This window comes from Vulpes vulpes, chromosome 6, assembly GCF_048418805.1.
Source record: "Vulpes vulpes isolate BD-2025 chromosome 6, VulVul3, whole genome shotgun sequence".
NCBI classification, from domain to species: Eukaryota; Metazoa; Chordata; class Mammalia; order Carnivora; family Canidae; genus Vulpes; species Vulpes vulpes.
The window spans coordinates 43,987,350-43,996,796 of record NC_132785.1 but is presented as its reverse complement, the minus strand read 5'-3'; positions in this window follow the sequence as shown (position 1 = coordinate 43,996,796).

Genomic DNA, 9,447 nt, shown 5'->3' with positions numbered 1-9,447 from the left:
TATTAGAAACCATTTAGGCTAGTCTAGAAATAAACAGGATTCCTGAACACTGGGAGAAAAAATAGTCACAGAGTAGAAGGGACAGGAACCTAGATGAAGAGGCAAGCACACAATACCTGAATCAATAAAAATAAATGTAGTTTGAGGATGGGAAGCCATTAATATTTATTTTATATTTATATAGGTCAGAAGGAAAAAGGGCAGTTTTAGAAAGACCAGATTGTCCTTTTTCTAGAAAGGAGAAAGCACCAATCTAATAGATAATGTGTTCTTCAATGAGAACCAAATTATTTTTTTAAAAAAAGTGAAAGATACTACATAAATATAATTATTACTCAATTTAATACATAGTATAATATCTATGTTGTATCTTAATAAGCATGACAGCATTCATTACAGCTTAGCAAGGGAAAATAAAAAAATTGGTCTTAGCAATTAACCTTATCCACATGTAAATGAGATTAATTAGTAGTTTTCCTTTCTAATCTTTTGGGAAAAGCAGATAATTGTAATTATACTGTTTATGCAAATTGTATCCAAATATGCAAAAGGACACAATAGTTTGCAAATTAAAGTTCAAATAAGAAAATTATTCTAAAATTTACTTTTAGAATACTAGGAAAGCTAATTAGAGCATGTAAATGACATATTATTAACAAATACGAACATTTTCCTGGGAGAACTAGCTTTTTATTTAACTTTACTCATGCTTTTCTTTTCCTACTTGAGTTATAATGAGGTTTAACATTTCAAATTTTTCTTTTAGTTGTAATAAAACAAGTTTGGAATGGCTTCAAAATGAAAAGTTTTTTAAAAGTAATAATTTCTTCACAAAAATAGATTTTGAGAAAACGTGAAGGCAGGACAACTTTGATCCCTACTTTCTGGAGAAGAAGCAGAAACAAATTTGATATTGTTTCAAAATGAAAATGAGAATTTTGATTTGATTTCTGATTCATTAGTCTTTTCAAGACATTCATGATTTACAGAGCGGGGGAGATCATTTTTCCCTTGTCAGGTTTTTAAGGTTCTGTGCTGACAATTTTCCTACTGATCTGTTTTTTTCCCCCTGCCTCCTTTTATTGTGGGAGAAATGAAATGCATACTTCATTTGCAGAAAAACAGAGGAAAAACCTCTTGTCAGTTCAGAGACTTTCAGAAACTAAAACTTCTGCACAGGCTCTGAGTGAAATGATTAGGATATGTACTTATTGATTTATTTAGTGAACAAACTTTTATTAAATATTTACTACATGACAGGCTCTAGTACAGACCTTGGGGAAAGGACTAGTACAATATAGTTTCTGCCCTCTGGGAGAAGGCAGGGAGACAAAAAATGTACATGATACATAAAGCTCCCTATAAGAGGTGGGCACAGCACTCTAAACAGAGGCAGAAAAACTCACTTTTGGAAAAGGAGAGGTTCAATACAGTTTTATTTGCCAAAGTGCTGAATTTCTCTGGAACACCCATGAGGATCCTGAGACAGGAGGGATATTAAAGATGATTTATGACTCCCTGTTTTAAGACAGCAAATTTCCCAAACCACTGTCCTTCCTTCCAAAGAGGGAGTAGCACACATTGTCTGGGAATGGGGTGAAAATAAGTGAGAGAAGAAAACCTCTACTACTCCAAGCCTAGAGAAGGTCCCCAAGCCACAGACTGAGGTGCTGAGTCAGGTGGCATGGAAGAAATACAGAGAAAGCTCTTCGTCCTGTAATAGGAAAGATAAATGACCAGAAACTGAGTGTGCTGGGATGGAGGACTTTGATCTTTGGCTACAACCTTTTACAGAGTTGTCATGTCTTAGAAGCTGAGGAATTCTAAGGGTTGATGGATACTCTTCTAGGTTCCAACTGTGAGGCCATTTCTTGACTCAGAGGGGATAGAGTTTTGCTGACAGAGGTGTTGCAATGCAGCAGAACTAGTTTTCAAATTTTGTTTCTGGGCACCGATTGCTATGGCTCACATCACAGCAAAAGGTTCCCTGAGCTTTTACTCAAGATTTTTTTTCTTTTTTCCTTTTTAAAAGTAAACTCTATGTCCACTGTGGGGCTTGAACTCACGACCCCGAGATCAGGAGTAGCATGCTGTACTGACTGAGCCAGCATGCACCCCTGAAGGCAAGATTTTTGACTTACGATATCACTCTATGATATGAAATACCATCAGTATTGGGGCACCTGGGTGGCTCAATGGTTGAGCATCTGCCTTTGACTCAGGTCATGATCCTGGAGTCCTGGGATCGAGTCCCACATCAGGCACCCCGTGGGGAACCTGCCTCTGCCTATGTCTCTGCCTCTCTCTCTCTCTGTGTCTCTCATGAATAAATAAATAAAGTCTTAAAAAATAAAAAAAGAAATGCCATCAGTATCAACCGTCACACCCTGGTTCTGTGCTCTGTATCCCCTTTAAATTTGTGGCAGAAACTACCCTCAGAGGGACAATAACAGGAGGGAATATTTTACCACTGAAAACTGTGGGCTGCTCCTTTCCCATCTTGAGATGTCTGTAGGAGTCCTACAACTCTTTGGCCTGACGACCAGATTCAAATTCTGCACATTTCTATGACTGTTGCTGTGAGGCCACTCAATGGTACCAATTTCCATTTCATTCATTTTCTTTGTATGAAAGCACCAGAAAGTGATTCTAAGCCTCTCATAAAAGTGATTTGGTGGTACTGGACAAAACTGAATTAAGGGATGAACCACCAAGTCTGAGAATATATAGAAACCACTGTAGTTCTGGAGATCTCAGCAAAGGAATTTATAACCTTTGCTTTTTTTGGACCTGCTGTCAGATGTCCTCAGGTGATAGACTAAAAAGTAAGGTGCCTGGTAGAAAGAATCTGATTAGCTTAACCTGTATCATCCTGTCTACATTTAAGGCCTGAAGGTTGTGTCTAGTATCAGAAGAATGCAAGAGGAAAGTAGAAGTCTTGGGATGAGTATCAGTAGCTAATCTAAGTTGTTATATTTCCTCGCACATCTAAGATGATTCTCGTGGTCCTCTATGGACATGCATTTTAAAAGGCAATGGGATGTTGGCCCGGACCATAACATCTTGTGGGCCATATTCCTTAATATCTAGATGATAAATGAAAGGGACCACATGTATCACCTGTTAGTGGAAAAAAAAAATACACCGAATGACCCCTGTGTAAACATGGGATATATGATTTTGACCTCATCCTGGATGGTGATGATGATGGTAACAGTTTGTTTCTGAATTGTCCAGAATTTGACAATTACTTAGTCTTTGGAGCTGGTTTCTTCCTTAGTAGAGCAGAGTTAACTATTGTATATATCAAGGTAAAGTCTACAAATTCTGTTTCTGAAGTGCTCAGTGATTGGCAGTCATCATTCCTTCAGACTGAGAACTGACTCCCTTTATTCTGTTTTCTTGGATTTATGGATTTTTCAACATATTCTTTTCAGACACCATTTTTGAATCTAGCCACTGTGTTTCTGAACCTTGCAAATCAAAATTGCCTGTCTCCAATATTATTCCCTGCAGTAAGATTATATCTTTTCAAGTGATATTAGAGAAGGTACTTCATTATTTATGCATATTTTGAATGATTGTTGGATAATTGCCACAGATGCATTTAAAGTGGCAATATTTTCAAAATTATATTTCTACATTATAATGCATAAACTCAGTAACATTTATTAAGAAAATGATAGAAATATTTATTACCGAAGACACTTTTATGGTGTGCTTTTATAGTGCTTTATTTATAAAGAGGCTGAATTCTCCATCTCTTTTCCCTAAGGCGTACATGTAAGTAATCATATTATATGTTTATATGTTTGTGTAGTCTTGTTGTCACTGTAATATTTCTAACTTAACTGTTAGCAATGAAGCTATTTCTTTACTGTAAGCCCCTCAAGGTCACTAAAGGTCAAGGATGTCTTATTTAATTTCTTACATGCTATCTAGTTGAAAATCATTGTATTAGCTATTCAGTGCTATATAACAAACCACCCCAAAACTTAGCAGCCATAATAATTTGCTAGGCTGCCATAACAAAATACCATACTGGTTGCCTTAAACAATAGAAATTTATTTTCTCATCATTCTCGAGGCCAGAAGTCAAAGACCACGGTACTGGTAGGTTTGATTCCCTCCAAAGCCTCTTTGGTTGGTTTGCAGATGGCCACCATCTTGCAATGTCCTCAAAGGGCCTCACTACTGCATCACCCTCAGTTAGCAACCTACTGATATATTCTTCAGAATCTTAGCAATCACAAAGTGTGGGAGTGCCTATGTGTTGTAATTTATTTGCTTCCATTTAAAAAAAGTTTCCCGGGTAGCCCGGGTGGCTCAGAGGTTTAGCGATGCCTTCGGCCCAGGGTGTAATCCTGGGGACCCGGGGTTGAGTACCACATCAGGCTCCCTGCATGGAGCCTGCTTCTCCCTCTGCCTATGTCTCCGCCTCTGCTCCCCCCACCCCCCGTGTGTGTCTCTCATGAATAAATAAATAAAATCTTAAAATAAATAAATAAATAAAAATAAAAGTTTCCCACTGGCAATTTTAAAAGAAGGGGTGGGTACACAGTTGGCGGGAATGTAAATCGATAGAGCCATTTTGGAAAACAGTTAAAGGTTCCTCAATAAATTACAAATAGCTCTGCCATATCCAAGAGTTCCACTTCTGCATATCTATCCAAAGGAAGCAAAATCACTATTGCGAGGAGACATTTGAATTCCCACATTCATTGCAGTATTATTTGTAATACTCAACACAGGAAAACAACCGAAGTGTCTATCACAGATGAATGGATAAAGAAAATAAAAAATATATATACATACATATCACGTGATGTTATTCAGCTTTATAAAAGAAGGAAATTCTGGTATTTGTAACAACAGAGATGAACCTGGAGGTCCTTATGTTAAGTTAAATAAACCAGACAAGGAAAGGTAATACTGCATGGTATCACTAATATATAGAAACTGAAAAAAGTCTGACACTTAGAAATAGTAGAATGGTAGTTTGTTGGTTGCCAGGGGCTGAGAGGTGGGGAGACTGGAAAACACATATAAACTTATAGCTATAAGATAAACTTCGTGCATCTACAGTAACATGGCAACTATAGTTAATTATACTATGTTGTATATTTGAAATTTGTTATGAGCATAAATATTAAGAATTCTCATCAAAAAAGGAAATAATATGTGGTGTTAGATGTGCTAATTAACTTGATTGTGGGAATCCTTTTGCAATATATACACATGTCAAATCATCACCTTATACATGTTAAGTACATTATGATTCTATTTGTCAATTATACCTCAATAGAGCCAGAAAAATTTTTTAAAAATGTGTATTGAAAAAAATTAATATTGCACATGTGTACTGCATTAAACAAGAATAGATTTGACTTAAAATTTAAACTATCATAATCTAAGTATATTAATTTATTAGGTCTCTACTACATGCCAACCTGTCCTTATTCCAGAGGTTTATCATATTAGTCAATAGTACAAAAATGAATGACTTAATATTGCTCTATTCAGTGCAGCCCGGGTGGCTCAGCAGTTTAGCGCCGCCTTCAGCCCAGGGCCTGATCCTGGAAACCTGGGATCGAGTCCCACGTCAGGCTCCCTGCGTGGAGCCTGCTTCTCCCTCTGCCTGTGTCTCTGCCTCTCTCTCTCTCTCTCTCTCTCTCTCTGTGTGTGTGTCTCTCATGAATAAATACATAAGATCTTTAAATATATATATATTGCTCTATTCGTGGAAGGGGAGACAAAACAGTAAAGCTTGAATTTGAAAAAAGTGAAATATTCAACTCTAACAAGGTACAATACTCTTAACGTTATGAAAATTTAACAGTGTGTTAATTACGATAGTTTTAGAGCCCAAAGATTTGTTTACTCCATGCTTCATAGACTTATCTCCCAGATTGAACCTGGGTATATTTTCTGATCACGTTTCCATTGTTCTAGGGAAAATAAATTAAGCTCCACCAAAATACTTCTCTACTATTTAGATATTATAAATGTAACTTGATTAAAGGGCCTGAATTTCCTAGATAATTTCTTGAGGCTAAAATTCACTTACCCTTGAGGAAACACTGAGAAAACTCTTAGGTAGCATCACTAATAAACCTGCACTGAAGATCAAGACTGATGATGCTTTATGTTCATCTGTGGGTTAAGATGCTCAACTTTTTATTCTAATTAATTTTTTGTTTGAATATCTTTTTAACTTTAGTAACAAAATATTATCATTTTACTGAAATATTTTTCCCTTACAACTTAAAAAATTGAAAACTAAAACTAATTCTAGTTGTTCTGGAGCAAATATTCTGTGGATAAGTAATACTACATTATTACAAGAATGTACCTTCAACCTTGAATTTTAACTGTCATGTTGACACTGGAATATTTATTTTTCTTATGGAACTTTGCACATGTTATTAGGTTTTACACTATTTCCATCTCCCACTCCTATGTCCTTGCAAGTTCTTATGGTGTCAAATAGCTGCTTTATTAAATTTTACATTGTAGGCCTGAGACTTGAAAGTTTCTAATAATACATACTGTCATTGTCATATGATGTTTGGGTTGTTGTTGTTTTTTTTTGTTGTTAGAGGTTAGCAATTCAGTTTCTTTCTCTGGAATGGAAAGATTATAGCTGGTGCTACATATTTTGAATATTATCTTTTATTCCAGGGAAACGAAATCCTGAACTTGGCTTAAAGTGTTGTGTACATTACTTCTGCATACATTATAGCACATTTGATAGCCTATTTACATATTATTAACTCTTGAATAGAGTTTCTTTGAAAGTAGTGCTCCTCATTACTTCAGAATTTCATGTTAGTGAAGAGTCAGGGGGCACTATGTCCTTGTAATTTCTCTCAGAGCATGGTGGTGGTTTTACTTAGGAACATGCCTTGTTGGAGATGGTAGGAGAGTTCTGTGGGATAGAAGGACAGGGGGGAAAAAGACAGGCTAAAAAATACAGGATATAGGGTATTTATTTATTTATTAACTTACTTATTTAAAAGATTTTATTTATTTATTCATGAGAGACACAGACAGAGACGCAGAGACACAGGCGGAGGGAGAAGCAGGCTCCATGCAGGGAGCCCGACGTGGGACTCTATCCCGGGCCTCCAGGATCACAACCTGGGCTGAAGGCAGCACTAAACCGCTGAGCCACCCGGGCTGTCCTGGGCATTTTATTTTTATTTGCTTATTTTCTTTTATTTTCACAAGGTCTACTGTTCTCAAATAAGCAGTTTTCTATGTTTTCAGAGTTTGACTGACTCTGAGAGTAGTTTCTTAAATATGGATGCCTGTGATTTTGAGCTGTAGTTATTTTTTCCCCAAGTTTTAATATGACATGCTTGTCAGATTGGCTTTGAAATCTTTCTTCCTTGTAGACTCAAAAGAGTAGGTAGGTGCCTATTTTGTCTATGGTGCACCTTTTGTCTTGCCTTTTGGGGAATAGCTCTTCCCCCTATTGATATGGATTCCAAGTTAAATTACCTTGCTGGCACATAACCCAGGGGGGACTATGGCTGGAGGGGAGGTGGTAATGTTTGAAAGATGTCAGTCCAGTGTGACTACTCTTTTGAATAAAGAAAATACACACCTGAGGGCAATTGGTAATGGCTGTGTTCCATCATGAGCTTTGGGAAACAGAACTCAATAATCTAGAGTGTTGTAAGTAGGGTTGATGGGACACAAGCTTAGAGGAAGGCCGACCAGTGAGGGAACATCCAAGGTTTGAGTCAAGGTTTAGCTTGTTCTGACTCCCAGCTGTATCTTTCTTTTCATGGACTCATTATCGTCCTGTTAGTAAAGTGTATTTTTTGCCTAAGCCAGTTTTTTTTTTCTGAATTTTGCTATTTTGTAGATGTTCAACCCAAAGCATGATATTTTCCTCTTTATTTGATGGAGAAACCTCCAGGTTTCTATTTTTACTCTACACTTATAATACTTTTTAGTATCATTCATAATGCTGTGTTGTTTATTTTCACTTTAATGCAGTTCCTGAAGAGCATATAATATAGTTCCTGAACTGAAGGGGTTATTATTCTTTAAAGAAGTTATACATACAATGTAATGATTTTTAAATTCATAATTATTTGACTGATTCAAAATAGGACCACATTTACCCATTCCATCCAGTACCCCTTTGGCATTGAAAATGAATTAGGAAAGAATAGTGGGGATGGCACTGAGACATTACAATATGGAAAACTCAGTTTAGAACAGGCCTGATAAAATAATTGATAGGAAGAGCCTTGAGCCCTCTGTGTTGAACAAGATAAGAAAAGAATGTGGTGCTTACTCTCTCTCTCTCTCTCTCTTTTTTGAAGGGCATACTCTTTAAGATCAAAAACTTATTTTTCAATACGATGAAGATGGTACTGTTTTAGAAGAACTAAGATTAATATATGGTTTTGTTTTTGAGTTTTGTAGAACATTTCAAATATTTGAACTAATTTTTTATCCATTCTTATCAGAATTGTTCTTTCTACATGTGTAGGAAAATCTATATTTCTGTATGTAGAAGAAAATCATGAAGTTGTGTGGTACTTGTTTTGTTGACTCTGAAGTCACAGGGATGAGTAACTGGCGGTGCTTAACTAGATAATGTGCCAGTCTCTGTCTCCCAAGCTGATGGGCTATGTGCAATTTCTGGTTCTGAGTCTAATTACTGTAGAGATCTTACAATGGGCTAGATTGCAATATGAATTCAGCAAATTCTTCCAGTCCCCTTGGGAGGCCTTTGACAAAACCACAGTAATATAGAAATTGACTTATTTTCCACTGTAAGGGTTGATTGTGATATGTTTTGCAAGCTGATGTGCAGTCAGCAATAGTCAGATCTGAATCATGATTTTAAGCATTTTTTTAAAGATTATATGTCTCCTTTGTAATGTCCTTACTCACTTCCTCTAGGTATTTCTAATAACTGAGAATAGTACAGGCATCAGTCAACTTGTGTTTCAATGTGACTGTGCCTTTCTACCTGACTTTGGATGAGCCACAGAACCTGTTTCCTCATCTGTAAATTGAAGATAAAAATACCCATGTTGTTGTAAGGATTAAGTGAAATGTAGCCTGGCATGAAATGCTCCATAAAATTGGAGTGTGATTCCTGACAGTGCTTTTATCTTCCCAACAAATAATAAGAATACAAAAAATCAATTACTTGTGGTTAAGAGCATGGAAACTGAACAAACTGTCTGGGTTTGAATCATGCCTTTATCACTACTAGTAGCCTGACTTTTTGTAAGGCATTCCACCTCTCTGTGCCCTACTTGACTTATCTAAAAAATGGATATTATAATAGTATCACCTTGTACAACTACTATGAGCATTAAATGGGTTAATACTTATAAAGCAAGTATCTGCATATAGTAAGGCTATATGTGTTTGTTAAACAAGCAACCAAATAAATAAGTAAAGGAGCTGCCTGCC